The sequence below is a fragment of the Bubalus kerabau genome, chromosome 3, assembly GCF_029407905.1.
Source record: "Bubalus kerabau isolate K-KA32 ecotype Philippines breed swamp buffalo chromosome 3, PCC_UOA_SB_1v2, whole genome shotgun sequence".
NCBI classification, from domain to species: Eukaryota; Metazoa; Chordata; class Mammalia; order Artiodactyla; family Bovidae; genus Bubalus; species Bubalus kerabau.
Window position 1 is genome coordinate 103,968,600 of NC_073626.1, and position 17,213 is coordinate 103,985,812.

The window sequence follows — 17,213 nt, forward strand, 5'->3', positions numbered from 1 at the left end:
AAAACTATAATAATTTCCTATTCTTTCAAATCAATTATGGAAAATAAAAGAACCAAAATATTTATGTAAATTAAGTGAGAAATGTTATCCTTTCTGAGCTCAATGAAATTGTGTTGATTTAAATAGTTACTCAATCATGACCCCTTTATGTTATACTAGTGATATAGATGTGTTATTCATTTGATAATAATGTAATTACACTATTACATTCTGTTTAATAGTTTACATATTTCACAATGATTTAATAGCTAATATAATGACATCTTGGGCTAACATTACCACAGATACAGTTGACACTTGAATGACATTAGTTTGAACTGCTTGGATCTGGTTATATACACTGATATCTTTAATAAATCAACTAATGTACTACACAACCCATAACTGGCTGAACACTCAGATTTGAACTGCAGGTACAGAGGGTCAACTATAAAGTTATACATGGAATTTTGGACTTCCCTAGAAATCCAGTGGTTTAGACTCCATACTTCCACTGCAAGGGGCATGAGTTCAATACCTGGTTGGGAAACTAAGATCCTGAATGCTATGTACTCTGGCCAAAAAAAAAAAAAAAGTTAGAGTTACATATGGATTTCTGACTGCACAGAGAGTTGGTACCCTGCATGGTTCAAGGGTCAGCTGTCAACTGCATACAAAAAGAAATATAAACACAGCTTAGATGACTTAATCTATTCCAAAAGCAAAGTCATAACTAAGCAGAATCTTAAAGTTCTTACAAAAGGCCTTGCTATTAGAGGCGAGAAGACTTGACCTTGTGAAGTACTAACAAGTATTATTTGTTAAATATTTTCCAAATTTTCTCTTTCTTTTTCCACTGTGTCCTTAGTTTCCTGATTTCTAATTACCAAAATTTTGGTACGAAATAAAATGCTGCTTCTTTACCGTCATACTAATTGTCTAGTTCTCACTAATCTATAGGAGATGTCATGGTAATGAATTAGAATACATGTGTTTTGTGGGAGATGATTAAGAGATTAGAACAAAGATCAATAATAGATGCATATTCTTCACTGTGAGAAGCTGAAAGTTGGAATCGTGGCTTTTGGTGTTGGGACTTATGTCTTTCAGTGTGTTTGCTAGTGATGAAGAAGACAACATAAACAGAGAGATGGTGAAATATTCTGACGACACTAAACTATTTGGGTTAGTTAAAAGCTAATGAGGTTTGGGAGATGCTCCAGATGGTTCTAATCATACCGGAGAATTGGGCAGCCCAGTAGCAGATGAAATTCATTTTTGATAAATGTACAGTATGGGATATTGAAAACTTATAAACTCTCCAAGTATACCATGAGGTTTTGAACTTGTAAATTCTCTGAAGAGCAAGACGTTTACTGCTACCATTGCTAGTTCAATGAAGGTATCCCCGATGTACATCTTTTTGAAAACAGCTGAGTGGATGCACGGATGTGTTTAGAAAAAGGTTTGAAAATGTAAATAATAGGGAAAGCTGTTTTGAGACAGATAAAGAATGTTTTACGCATTGCAGCAGGATGGATTTGTTCTGGGTAACAAGTGAGAAGAGACAGAAACAAGAAAGTCATAGAAGCTTGTGGAAATAGTGAGTTATTCCTAAAGTAAGATGGAAAAACAGGCTAACAACTGGAGAACACATTTACATATGCCCAAACCTGTTAGTACCATAAAGTTTTTCAATTTTGAGCAAGATCTGAACCACGGAGAATTTGATCTCATTAACAGGGCAGCAACTGTGGGGACCCTGACAATTAATAAATGAGTTTGAAGATTTTGCACTTCAAAGTTAAAAATTCAAGGTTTAGTTCCATTTGTACTGTGTTGTAGGTGATAAATTCTGACTATGTATGGTCATAGCCTCTTTGTAAAGTTTATACTCTTCAGAAAAAGAGTGATGAGCATATCAAAAGACCATGCTTCCAATTCACCACTATTTGAAAAAGTAATAGGTAAAGATAGGGAGGCAAGTGTTAGATACAAACACAGAGATTGCTTTAAACTAAGGAAAATCAACAATAAATTGCTCACACTATATTTCTTGTGTTTGTTCTAAATGAGTAATTGGAGAACTGTCTCAAATTTTTTGTTTTTGACTCACACCTGACAAAAATAGGGAAAAACATAAATTTAAAGTTCACTGATAAGTTGACAGCTTTTTTTAAAAAAAGAATGAAATAATTTATATATTTAATGAAGGAAACATGAAAATATGTATTATTTTCTCAAGGAATTGCAATAAAGCCTCTGATCTGTTCAAGATAAGTGGAAAGTATCAGGATAAATATTCTGTAAATACTGTGTAAGAATTCCCGAAAGTGAAAGTGAAGTCGCTCAGTCGTGTCCGACTCTCTGCGACCCAGTGGACTGTAGCCCGCCAGGCTCCTCTGTCTATGGGATTCTCCAGGCAAGAATACTGGAGTGGGTTGCCATTTCCTTCTCCAGGGGATCTTCCCAACCCAGGAATCGAACCCCGGTCTCCTGCATTGCAGGCAGACGCTTTATCTTCTGAGCCACCAGGGAAGCCCCTGGTGGCCAAAAAGCCAAAAAGCCAAAAAGCCATGTTTTGCATGACATAGAAACAGTTAGTCTTAAGAAATACATATCAGCAGGTATTTAAAATTATACTACACATTTCATGACCACCGATTATGATTAAATAAGCTGAAATTTCAATATGACAAGTAAACTCAATAGCAATTACATGCTATATATTTACACTGTATATGTTTATATATCATATGTATTAGCATCCATGTTTACTAAAATTGAGAACTATAATTATATAACCATATTACATTATATAACTATATGACATATATATACATTATATAATTATTTAACTAGAAGATAGAGGATGAGATAGTTGGATGGCATTACCAACTTGATGAACATGAGTTTGAGCAAGCTCTGGGAGTTGGTGATAGACAAGGGAACCTGGCGTGCTGCAGTCCATGTGCTTGCAAAAAGTTGGACACATCTGAGCGACTGAATTGAACTGAACAAATAACTACATTAAGTATATTATACCTTTATATGTATGTTTCTAATTTTTCTTCATAATTAAAATTTGCTTTAAGTCTTTTATTTTTTTTGATTCATGATTCCTAAATGAAACAGCCTATGAAGTTTGCATTTTGCTTTCTACTAGGGCAACGTTGGGAATGAAATATCTTGGGAAGCAGAGCTCATGAAGTTCTTAACATGCTTCCTAACATCTGTTTACAAACACATGCACATAGTGAGCTTCATAATGATCCATGTAAAGTTTTCTGTATTTTTAAATAATTTTTAAAATTAAACCCAACCTGAACATTGGATTACAAACATGCCAAACAACTCGTTGGATTCTTCTTTTTTTTTTTTAAGATTTTTATTGGAATATAGTTGATTTACAATATTGTGTTAGTTTCTGCTGTATAGCAAAGTGAATCAGTTATACATAGTGATATACATATATCCACTCTTCTTAAGATTCTGTTCTCATATAGCTCATTACAGATGACTGAGTAGAGTTCCCTATACTGTATGGTACATCCTTGCTAGGTATCTATTTTATATATTATAGTGTGTAATTGTTTGCATGAGACTAAAGGAATACTGCTTAAGGATTTGTTTGGATCTACATTATTGCAAAACTACCTATAGGTTGGTTTAGAGATCTTTGAATGTTTCCAAAATGCCAGCATGTTGAAAATTGGCTGGGGTGGCCAAGTGAACCTGTAGCTTTTGAAACAGTAGCAGTGAGAAATTAATGAAAGAGTAAGGAAGAAAGGGGCTGTTCAATAACACTTCCTATCCTAAGCATGTCCCTCTGAATGCCACATGTTCTCTCAAGATGTTGAACAGACGGTTTCTACAGGGATGCCCCAGTCATCAACAGATTCATGACGGAAGGCACCTGAAACTGTGATTGAATCCTTCTGCCTGCATCTGCATTGCCCTCTGGCTCTCAGCATTTCTAGAACTCAACTCTCCTCAGCAATAAATCTCTTCCAGTACACTACACTGAAAGTTCACTATTCATACATGCTGTTTCCCTTTTACTGAGTAATTTCTATAAGTGAAAATGAGTAATATTGGTCACAGAGGTTACAAAAAAAAGTGGTTCCATGTGTACTTGGAGAAGCAATTCAAATCCAAAAAGGGCTAGCACCATCCTTTAATTCCACTGGTACTCTAAGAAAGCCATGCTGATCCAGGATTTCCCTGGTAGTCCAGTGGCTAAGACTCTATGCTCCAAATACAAGGGGCCCAGGTTTGATCCCTGGACAAGAAATTAGATCCCACATGCCACAACTAAGAATCTGCATGCCACAACTAAACATCCTGCATGCCACAACAAAGGCTGACAATCCTGAGAGCCTCAACTAAGACCCAGCACAGCCAAATAAATAATTAAAAAAAAAAGAAAGAAAGAAAAGAAACCCACCCTGATCCATATTCTCCAGATGGAAAACCTGGTTATTATGATGATGTTAGTTTGAAGTTGCAAATTGTTAGTAAAACCTCTTCCAAAATAATTGTTTCTTAGAGAGACTACACAAATCAGTGAGTATAATAACCATAATAACATCAGTTTGGAAATCTTTACTCATATCTCTTTTATATTACATTTTTCTAGAGATTCATGAGTATGCTTTCAGTAGAAAGCCAAGTATTTTACTTTATCCTTTAAAACAACCGAACAAAAACCCTTTAATTCTTCTAGGAGCTCTGAGTTTAGGGAAATGAATGAGAAAATGGCTGCTTAATCTGTTCAATAGATCGTATTACTAGAGAAATAATCTCACTCTTTTATCTTGCCTTCCATAAAAATGAGCAGAGACTCTTAGATGGAAGACACATAGTTTGAGGGCAAATTGTAGCATATTACAAGTGAATGTCTGGATGAATAAAATTTCCACTGTCCCAGAACAGTGAAACCACAGCTAAAGAATTACACTTGACAGAATCAGAGGAAAAACAAGACCCTACTGAGTGAAAGGTTGTTGCTGAATCACGCGAATACACCGGGATTCTTGGCCCCCGGAGGAGAAGAATTCAATCCGGGGCCAGAGACGAGGCTTGATCGCTCAGAGCTTTTGTGTAATAAAGTTTTATTAAAGTATAAAGGAGATAGAGAAAGCTTCTGACATAGGCATCAGAAGGGGGCAGAAAGAGTACCCCCTTGTTAGTCTTCAGCTGGATGTTATATAGTCACTAGCAGTCTGTTAATGAAAGAAAGGAATGTCCTGTAATTCAGAATAGCACCAGGCCCCTCGCCCATAAGATGCATTTTGGGATAATCTTGGGCCATAAAATAATTAACTTGAATCTTAAAGAAGGGCAGACCACCATACAAATAGTTTCATTTACATAGATTAGGGGAACAATATCTGAGTATAACATACTGGTTTGTCAAGTAGGTTTTGGGCCCAGAGGCGGAACCGACTTGGAGACGGAGTTTGGGGTAAAGGCGTAGTATATTAGCATAGCTTAGGACAAACATTTCCATAAGAAAAAGGCATTGGTTATCTCTAGGCTCAAGAATAGCTAACTTCAGGTGAAACCAGGTGTCATTATGGCAACACAGTATTTTAAGAGAAACCTCTCTTTAAATTTGTATAGAGAAGGAAAAAAATATTGCTAGTTTGTTTCCTCCTGCCTCTTAAGAGAGATAAAAATGTCTGACACTTGCAGGCTATTTCCTCCATTTGGAGACCCCTGGCCTTCCTGCCTGTTACCCTCTCATGAGCTTGACTGAAGTCTGACAGTGAAAAGAAATAAGAAATACAGCCACATCTTCCAAATCACTACTTCTTTGGTGTCTCAGATGGTAAAGAATCTGCCTGCAATGCAGGAGACCTGGGTTCGATCTCTGGGTTAGGAAGATGCCCTGGAAGAGGGCAAGGCAACCCACTCCAGTATTCTGGCCTGGAGAATCCCCATGGACAGAGGAGTCTGCCATGTCTACCATAGGCCACAGTCTGTGGGGTTGCAAATAGTCGGACACGACTGAGCAACTAAGCACAGCACAGCACGGCATTTTCAGGTCATTAGGTTACAAAATAGCATGGATCTGCCATCCTTTTCTCCCTTGGCACGCATTATGAGAAAGAGTTATTCTGTCCTCCATGAGGCCAGGCATTTCTTTCTCTTTACTTTTTATGATTCTACATAATATCTAACATGTACTTTAGTGGTAACTATATGCTTAATTAAAAAACAGATAAATGAATAATAAATAATTTAATGAAGGGAATGCAGAGAGCATTTGATATCTGTGATACTAGGAAAAATGATCATGTTGGAAGTCTGAGGGCTTGAAAAAGGAGGCACTTCCAGTTGCTCCCTTCAAAATGGCAATGTTACAAGAAGTCTACCATACAGTATCTCATCAAGTTAAGTTTTTTTTTTTTTTTTTACTTCCATCAACCTGTATGTTTTTATGGAAGAGAATACAGAAGTTTCTTGTAATTCCTGGTTCCTCAAGATAAGACAGCAACCTGGCATAAAATAAGAGCTCTCTCATTGCTTGTTTGAAATGAAACTTTCTCATCTCTTGATATTCTTAATGTTGCCTTTCTTGATTCTCTACTGAGAGTATGAACACTAATGGAACTGTTTTTTCTTCCAAAAAAAGTAATCTTCCCCAAAGCTAAGTCCATATCTATCCTTCTCATCCCTTATCTTACAATAGCTTGAGCTCTCACATTTGAGCAAATTGAATCAAACTCATTGGTCTTTATATCTTGCTCTGACCTCTTTTTCATTCATCAAATCCTATGTTCCCACAGAAGATAAAGACTCTTAAGTTCTTTATGCTCAAACTGATGTTTTTATTTTACTCTTGTACTCCAACTTCTCATTCTCAGTGCCATATTGTCATGTCAGTGTCTTTTCAATGAAGGTTGAAACATTCACTTAGCCATTAAACAGGTATCAGAATGATCCAATGCATCATACCTCCCTAACAATCACCCCATGCCACAGCTTTCACTATTCCACTGCACAATTTCTCAGGCCATCAGATATTTTTACTTCATTACTCCATGTGAGTTCTTTTCCCTTTTAAATCAAGTTTTATGTTGCTGCCAGATATATGCCTATAATTATCCTGGGTCTTTATAATGAGAGGCCAAGGAATAAAAATCTTCAATTAGTTGTCCAAGTCTAAATAATTCAACCTAAACTTCAACTCCCAAAATATGAATGGTAGGATGCTCATCTTTACCTCGCACTTAAGCCACTTCTATACATTAAATCCAAAAAAAAAAAAAAACAAAAACAAAACAAAAAACAGGACTTTGAGAACTAGGGACACCTGAATTTGAAATAAGTCTCCCATATTAGTAATTTTGAATGACACATATAATTTCTTTCAGCCCACTTCCTTATTGTAAGACTCAGATTTCATTAATTAACTCTAAAGCCTTAAGATAATAAAATAAGGTAAAGTATGCAAATACATGGAGTATATTACGGTCACATAAGTTAGTGAGCTTTCTTAAAAATAACTCCATTTTTAAACTGTTAATTTACTTAAATGGAGGAGTAGCAATAAATCACAATGGTGAGAAAGAAACCAGATTTTGCTTTGAGAGGATAAGAAGTTTGAATCTGTCACTCACTAGGTGTGATGAAAAATTTGGTTCATTTATCAAAGTGGCAGTTTACCTCATCAGTAAAACAATTCCTACTTCTCAAATGTGTCCTTAGGATTAACTGAGATACCATCTGTGGAAGTGCCCAATGTGAAGACTTTCCGCTGAAGAAATAAATAAAGCATTTTCATCTTTTCCCCACTGTTTACTATAACACATGGATAGTGGATCTCATAGAGAATGGTGAATTAGTGATTACTGGCCTAATTAATTATGTTAATCCACCATTAAATATGCAACTGTTGGATTTGATTTAAAAATGGAAAGAACTATCAAACTGGTATGATTTTTTATTTTATGGTTTTCTTTACTGGGTTATAGTTTCTGAGATTTCTAAAACATCTTGCCATTAGTGACTATTTCAAGACTACTCAATGAAGGACAGTACCTCAAACCTTAGTCTCTGATTTCCATTTCTTCAGCTTGATTGTGTTAAGTTTTTGTGGGTAAATTACTTTAAAAAAATCAGTTAATATAAAAAGTATTTTAGGTCCAGGTTCCAAACTCATGGTAACACATATCTACCACTATTTGAAATATGCATTTAGTTTCAGCTCTGAGTTCAGTGAATTCTGATATGCAATACTAGTGGTGAATAAAAGGAAAGTTACTCATTATTCAACATTCACTTCTACACATATTTAATTTGCCATAGATTAGCAAAATGACTTCATCATAGGTATTTAGACTAGATTAGTAAAATCACTGATGCTGAGTCCACACGGATTTGTGATATTTGGTGCCTGACATTTACATCTGCTTTGAGATTGAGGTGTGAGAGGCTCACTGTGCCTAAGCTATCTTGTTATAATTACATGGACTTATTCTACTGGGCTACATGTACATTACTTCCATTGAACTAAAATGGGTCTGTTTTTCACAGTTTAGTCATGCGTCAATACATTTTTAATTAAAAGTGTGTGACAGGTACAATAGTGAAACACACCAAATAATTTTCTCTTTTCCTCAAAGAGAGGTAATCAGACTCTTGTCTTTGTTAGTCAGTGAGAGCATTTTTTATCTAGATGCTTGATTAAATATCTGAGAACTTTATATTAAACCAGTGAATTCTGTTTTTTTGTATTCTACCACAGATACTGTATATTGTTCCATCAAAATAAAGCATTTTGTTTTTTCCTGGCAGAACTAAAATAGGTGATAAGCAATTTGATGAGCCTTTTTATTTTTAATGTTTGTAATATAGAGATAAGAAGTCAGCAGTGATATGAATAGGGGAATCAATTAGAACATGGTTGTTTCAGAAGGAGAGAAATCAGTGGAAATCTTAGATGCAAAGAAACTGAGGAAACAACTTCAGGATGCCTTTACTAAGGCGCTGTGTTTACATAGAAAGACTAAATTTCCTAGTGAACTCTAAACATGAAAGTTGGGGGACCAGAAGAGAGTGCCACTTCTTGAATTCTCTGCATATATCACAGTGCAAATTCTTGAAAACCAATAACCTAAATAGAAGGTAGAAAATCCAGTTTTGCTAAAAATGCTACATCTAGTAGTTCAACTACTGATGTAACAAGTTTAGAGTGTTCATGAGAAGGGACTTAGTTTTCTTTTATGGTCATGTATTTTCAGAATTTCAATGCTTTACATTTAAATAATTCATTGTATATGCGTGTGAGTCGCTTAGTCGTGTCTGACTCTTTGCCATTGCACCCTCCAGGCTCCTCTGTCCATAAGATTCTCCAGGCAAGAATACTGGAATGGGCTGTCAGTCCTTTCTCCAGGGGATCTTCCCAACTCAGGTGTTAAACCCAGGTCTCCCACATCACAGGGTTACCATCTGAGCCATGAGGGAAGCCAATAACCACTACTAGAAAATACAAACTACACTCTTAATGATGGTGGAATGATACTTTGGTGATAACCTCACATGAATTGAGGCCATGGGCTAGTTTTCTAAATAATATTCCATAAACCCATCAAAACAACTCATACAACATATAACATGAACAAAAAGCTTTGCCTGTCAGTAAATAAGTCAATAAAACTTATTTGCATTGGTTATATGTTTAAAAGTCTGACTACTAAAAATATGTATAAATTTCTATATAATATTTTAAGACATTATTTTTATATATGCTATATTACTTTATCATTTCAAAGTTCATCACATTAGATTGTTGCAATGTTTTTAAGTTAAACAATCTAAAATATTGATAGAAGAAATTTGTTTTGAATTGCATTCTATGTTATTACACAATGCTATTACTAAGATTAAGACATTAAACAGAATTACCACCATTAAATTAAAAATGGCATGATGCATATTCTCAAAAAAACATATAATTCTGTTTGGGAAACAATAATCTTAAAAACAATGCCACTGTGGAATAATATCACATATAACAATGAAAGAACATCTTGGCTTGGTGGGAAAAAAATTAACCATTTAAAATTGGAACACTTAATGATTATGCATTTGGTACCTTTCCCTACTGTCAGTGATGTGAGATATTACAAACTTATTCAACTTCAATTTTTCATTTATAAATGAGAATAAAATTAGAATTGTATATAGTCATGTAAAGTTGTTGAGAAGAGCTAATTAAATTGTATTCATGACAGGAGTTTCATTAATTGGAAATTTCTATATCCATGACTATTAGTTCATTTATTCAAAAGAATGTTATCAAGCACTTGAGTGAGTCACACTTAAGCTAAGAGTTGAGGAATGAGTGGAGACACTTAAATAAAGAGAAAAGGGTCTGTGGAAATATACAGAGAATTTAACATGTGGTAGGTTATCACCACCACACACACACAACTCTAGGGCAAGGACCCAGGTAGGTATTGGCTGTAGAAGTTCTATTTACCTGGTACTCTTCCCAGAGTTATGTAGTACAGTAAATTACATGGCTATGTATACAATGGTTCTGGTGAAACCAGAAAAAGCTTGTCAATTTCCAGAAGTGTAATAAGCCTAGTGTAGCTTGGCTTTTGTCAGGTAGTTTGGCCAAAAACCAAAACAGAGTAAAGTTAAAGCTAACAAAGAAGAAGGTTAGGTGATTTAATCCAGGTTTCTTACAAGATCAATTGAGAATATTTAGTGTTGTACTTTATCCTAGGAGAAAAGAAGACATACTCAATGGTTTAAAAAACTATTAGAGTGTGTTATAAAAAGAATCATTTTAACAGTTGTATAGTGAACGGATCTAGTGAGTCAAGTTTCCAGTCAAAAAAATATTGTAGTAGTTTAGGCTCAGAATAATGGTGTTCTTGGTTACAGATGTGGAGATGAGGCAAAATACAGGCTGTCAAGAAAATCAGAGGCATTATATACAGGATTTGATGGAAAGATAGCAGTGATAACATTAACCTAATTCACTAAAACTGTATTTGTTACCTATTATATTTCAGGTTTTATGAAATATTAATTGAAGGAAGCCCCATTTAGACTAAGGTGCCCTGATCCCTGATTCTAGAGGCAGCTGAACAGAGCTTATTTGCAAATTACTGTATAGATTGGTTCTAACTTGTTTGGGGGCTACTTGAATGATTAAGGCAAAAGCATTAATACCTCTCTTTTGCCTCACTCAGAACTCATTCAGCCTACAGAATGGGAAAAAATATTTGCAAATTATATATCTGATAATAGTCTATAATCCAGAATATATAAAGAATTCCTCCAACTCAACAACAAAAAATTAAACATATCAATTAAAACACAGGCAACAGTCTTGAAGAGACATTTCCCCAAAGATGAGATACAAATCTCCAACAAACACATGAAAAGATGCTCAGCTAATTAAGCATTGCTGTTGTGTTTAGTCATTAAGTCAGTCACATCGGACTCTTCTGTGACTCCATGGACTGTAGCCTGCTCGGCTCCTCTGTTCATGGGATTTCCCAGATAGGAATACTGGATGCAAATCAAAACCACAATTAAATACCACTTTACACATACTATATATAGGATAGCTATGTTAAAATTATAAAATGAGCAATGGAACTCTGGCACATTGCTAGCGAAAATGCCAAATGGTTCAGCTACTTTGGAAAACAGTTTGGCAGATCCTCAAAAAAATTAGAATCACAGTATGACCCCATAATTCCACTTCAATTTCACTCCTGAGTATTTACATAAAAGAACTGAAACAGGTATTTAAATATGTACATGGCACATTCACAACATGTAGTCCAAATAGTCCAAATGTCAATCAATGGATAAACACATGTAGTACATACATACAATGGAAATTTATCTGGCCATAAAATGGAATGAAGTACTGATTTATGCTGCAACATGAATGAACCTCCAAAATATTTTGCTAAATGAAGAAAGCCAAACACAAAAGTTCATATATCATACTATTCCAGTTACGTTATATCAAGAATTGATAAAACCATAGAAACAGAAAACAGATTTAATGGTTGTAAGAGCTGGAGGGTGGAGGGGTGTTATTACTTAATAGGTGAAGGATTTGAGAGTAAGAGAAATGTTTTGAAACTAGATGAAAATGATGTATATACAACTATCTGAAAGTACCAGATGCCACTGAGTTTTTCTCTATTAAATGGCTATTTATGTTATGTGAATTTCACTTCCATGTATTATTAAAAACAAAGCAAAAACAGAATGTGTGTTGATATTAAGGTATGCCCATGGCTGCTATTCCTTCATCGATGAACCCAACACCCTTCTCAGTCTATGCAGCTCTGAAAATAACTGTAAACCAAATTATATTTCTTTTTTTTTTTAATTAATTAATTAATTTATTTATTTTTAATTTTATTTTATTTTTAAACTTAACATAACTGTATTAGATTTGCCAAATATCAAAATGAATCCGCCACAGGTATACATGTGTTCCCCATCCTGAACCCTCCTCCCTCCTCCCTCCCCATTCCATCCCTCTGGGTCGTCCCAGTGCACCAGCCCCAAGCATCCAGTATCGTGCATCGAACCTGGACTGGCAACTCATTTCATACATGATATTTTACATGTTTCAATGCCATTCTCCCAAATCTTCCCACCCTCTCCCTCTCCCACAGAGTCCATAAGACTGTTCTATACATCAGTGTCTCTTTTGCTGTCTCGTACACAGGGTTATTGTTACCATCTTTCTAAATTCCATATATATGCGTTAGTATACTGTATTGGTGTTTTTCTTTCTGGCTTACTTCACTCTGTATAATAGGCTCCAGTTTCATCCACCTCATTAGAACTGATTCAAATGTATTCTTTTTAATGGCTGAATAATACTCCATTGTGTATATGTACCACAGCTTTCTTATCCATTCATCTGCTGATGGACATCTAGGTTGCTTCCATGTCCTGGCTATTATAAACAGTGCTGCGATGAACATTGGGGTACTCGTGTCTCTTTCCCTTCTGGTTTTCTCAGTGTGTATGCCCAGCAGTGGGATTGCTGGATCATAAGGCAGTTCTATTTCCAGTTTTTTAAGGAATCTCCACACTGTTCTCCATGGTGGCTGTACTAGTTTGCATTCCCACCAACAGTGGAAGAGGGTTCCCTTTTCTCCACACCCTCTCCAGCATTTATTACTTGTAGACTTTTGGATCGCAGCCATTCTGACTGGTGTGAAATGGTACCTCATAGTGGTTTTGATTTGCATTTCTCTGATAATGAGTGATGTTGAGCATCTTTTCATGTGTTTGTTAGCCATCTGTATGTCTTCTTTGGAGAAATGTCTATTTAGTTCTTTGGCCCATTTTTTGATTGGGTCATTTATTTTTCTGGAGTTGAGCTGTAGGAGTTGCTTGTATATTCTCGAGATTAGTTGTTTGTCAGTTGCTTCATTTGCTATTATCTTCTCCCATTCTGAAGGCTGTCTTTTCACCTTGCTAATAGTTTCCTTTGATGTGCAGAAGCTTTTAAGGTTAATTAGGTCCCATTTGTTTATTTTTGCTTTTATTTCCAATATTCTGGGAGGTGGGTCATAGAGGATCCTGCTGTGATGTATGTCAGAGAGTGTTTTGCCTATGTTCTCCTCTAGGAGTTTTATAGTTTCTGGTCTTACGTTTAGATCTTTAATCCATTTTGAGTTTATTTTTGTGTATGGTGTTAGAAAGTGTTCTAGTTTCATTCTTTTACAAGTGGTTGACCAGAGTTCCCAGCACCACTTGTTAAAGAGATTGTCTTTAATCCATTGTATATTCTTGCCTCCTTTGTCGAAGATAAGGTGTCCATATGTGCGTGGATTTATCTCTGGGCTTTCTATTTTGTTCCATTGATCTATATTTATGTCTTTGTGCCAGTACCATACTGTCTTGATAACTGTGGCTTTGTAGTAGAGCCTGAAGTCAGGTAGGTTGATTCCTCCAGTTCCATTCTTCTTTCTCAAGATCGCTTTGGCTATTCGAGGTTTTTTGTTTTTCCATACAAATTGTGAAATTATTTGTTCTAGGTCTGTGAAGAATGCTGTTGGTAGCTTGATAGGGATTGCATTGAATCTATAGATTGCTTTGGGTAGAATACTCATTTTCACTACATTGATTCTTCCACTCCATGAACATGGTATATTTCTCCATCTATTAGTGTCCTCTTTGATTTCTTTCACCAGTGTTTTATAGTTTTCTATATATAGGTCTTTAGATTCTTTAGGTAGATATATTCCTAAGTATTTTATTCTTTCCGTTGCAATGGTGAATGGAATTGTTTCCTTAATTTCTCTTTCTGTTTTCTCATTATTAGTGTATAGGAATGCAATGGATTTCTGTGTGTTGATTTTATATCCTGCAACTTTACTATAGTCATTGATTAGTTCTAGTAATTTTCTGGTGGAGTCTTTAGGGTTTTCTATGTAGAGGATCATGTCATCTGCAAACAGTGAGAGCTTTACTTCTTCTTTTCCAATTTGGATTCCTTTTATTTCTTTTTCTGTTCTGATTGCTGTGGCCAAAACTTCCAAAACTATGTTGAATAGTAATGGTGAAAGTGGGCACCCTTGTCTTGTTCCTGACTTTAGAGGAAATGCTTTCAATTTTTCACCATTGAGGATAATGTTTGCTGTGGGTTTGTCATATATAGCTTTTATTATGTTGAGGTATGTTCCTTCTATTCCTGCTTTCTGGAGAGTTTTTATCATAAATGGATGTTGAATTTTGTCAAAGGCTTTCTCTGCATCTATTGAGATAATCATATGGTTTTTATTTTTCAATTTGTTAATGTGGTGTATTACATTGATTGATTTGCGGATATTGAAGAATCCTTGCATCCCTGGGATAAAGCCCACTTGGTCATGGTGTATGATCTTTTTAATGTGTTCTTGGATTCTGATTGCTAGAATTTTGTTAAGGATTTTTGCATCGATGTTCATCAGTGATATTGGCCTGTAGTTTTCTTTTTTTGTGGGATCTTTGTCAGGTTTTGGTATTAGGGTGATGGTGGCCTCATAGAATGAGTTTGGAAGTTTACCATCCTCTGCAATTTTCTGGAAGAGTTTGAGCAGGATAGGTGTTAGCTCTTCTCTAAATTTTTGGTAGAATTCAGCTGTGAAGCCGTCTGGACCTGGGCTTTTGTTTGCTGGAAGATTTTTTATTACAGTTTCAATTTCCGTGCTTGTGATGGGTCTGTTAAGATTTTCTATTTCTTCCTGATCGAGTTTTGGAAAGTTGTACTTTTCTAAGAATTTGTCCATTTCTTCCTCGTTGTCCATTTTATTGGCATATAATTGTTGATAGTAGTCTCTTATGATTCTTTGTATTTCTGTGTTGTCTGTTGTGATCTCTCCATTTTCATTTCTAATTTTATTGATTTGATTTTTCTCCCTTTGTTTCTTGATGAGTCTGGCTAATGGTTTGTCAATTTTATGTATCCTTTCAAAGAACCAGCTTTTGGTTTTGTTGATTTTTGCTATGGTCTCTTTTGTTTCTTTTGCATTTATTTCTGCTCTAATTTTTAAGATTTCTTTCCTTCTACTAACCCTGGGGTTCTTCATTTCTTCCTTTTCTAGTTGCTTTAGGTGTAGAGTTAGGTTATTTATTTGACTTTTTTCTTGTTTCTTGAGGTGTGCCTGTATTGCTATGAACTTTCCCCTTAGGACTGCTTTTACCATGTCCCACAGGTTTTGGGTTGTTGTGTTTTCATTTTCATTCGTTTCTATGCAAATTTTGATTTCTTCTGTGATTTGTTGGTTATTCAGCAGCGTGTTGTTCAGCCTCCATATGTTGGATTTTTAAATAGTTTTTCTCCTGTAATTGAGATCTAATCTTACTGCATTGTGGTCAGAAAAGATGCTTGGAATGATTTCTATTTTTTTGAATTTACCAAGGTTAGCTTTATGGCCCAGGATGTGATCTATCCTGGAGAAGGTTCCATGTGCGCTTGAGAAGAAGGTGAAATTCATTGTTTTGGGATGAAATGTCCTATAGATATCAATTAGGTCTAACTGGTCTATTGTATCGTTTAAAGTTTGTGTTTCCTTGTTAATTTTCTGTTTAGTTGATCTATCCATAGGTGTGAGTGGGGTATTAAAGTCTCCCACTATTATTGTGTTATTGTTAATTTCTTCTTTCATAGTTGTTAGCATTTGTCTTACATACTGTGGTGCTCCCGTGTTGGGTGCATATATATTTATAATTGTTATATCTTCTTCTTCGATTGATCCTTTGATCATTATGTAGTGACCATCTTTGTCTCTTTTCACAGCCTTTGTTTTAAAGTCTATTTTATCTGATATGAGTATTGCTACTCCTGCTTTCTTTTGGTCCCTATTCGCATGGAAAATCTTTTTCCAGCCCTTCACTTTCAGTCTGTATGTGTCCCCTGTTTTGAGGTGGGTCTCTTGTAGACAACATATGCAGGGGTCTTGTTTTTGTATCCATTCAGCCAGTCTTTGTCTTTTGGTTGGGGCATTCAACCCATTTACGTTTAAGGTAATTACTGATAAGTATGACCCCGTTGCCATTTACTTTATTGTTTTGGGTTCGAATTTATACACCATTTTTGTGTTTCCTGTCTAGAGAATATCCTTTAGTATTTGTTGGAGAGCTGGTTTGGTGGTGCAGAATTCTCTCAGCTTTTGCTTGCCTGAAAAGCTTTTGATTTCTCCTTCATACTTGAATGAGATCCTTGCTGGGTACAATAATCTGGGCTGTAGGTTATTTTCTTTCATCATTTTAAGTATGTCTTGCCATTCCCTCCTGGCTTGAAGAGTTTCTATTGAAAGATCAGCTGTTATCCTTATGGGAATTCCCTTGTGTGTTATTTGTTGTTTTTCCCTTGCTGCTTTTAATATTTGTTCTTTGTGTTTGATCTTTGTTAATTTGATTACTATGTGTCTTGGGGTGTTTCGCCTTGGGTTTATCCTGTTTGGGACTCTCTGGGTTTCTTGGACTTGGGTGATTATTTCCTTCCCCATTTTAGGGAAGTTTTCAACTATTATCTCCTCAAGTATTTTCTCATGGTCTTTCTTTTTGTCTTCTTCTTCTGGGATCCCTATGATTCGAATGTTGTAGCGTTTAATATTGTCCTGGAGGTCTCTGAGATTGTCCTCATTTCTTTTAATTCGTTTTTCTTTTATCCTCTCTGATTCATTTATTTCTACCATTCTATCTTCTAATTCACTAATCCTATCTTCTGCCTCTGTTAT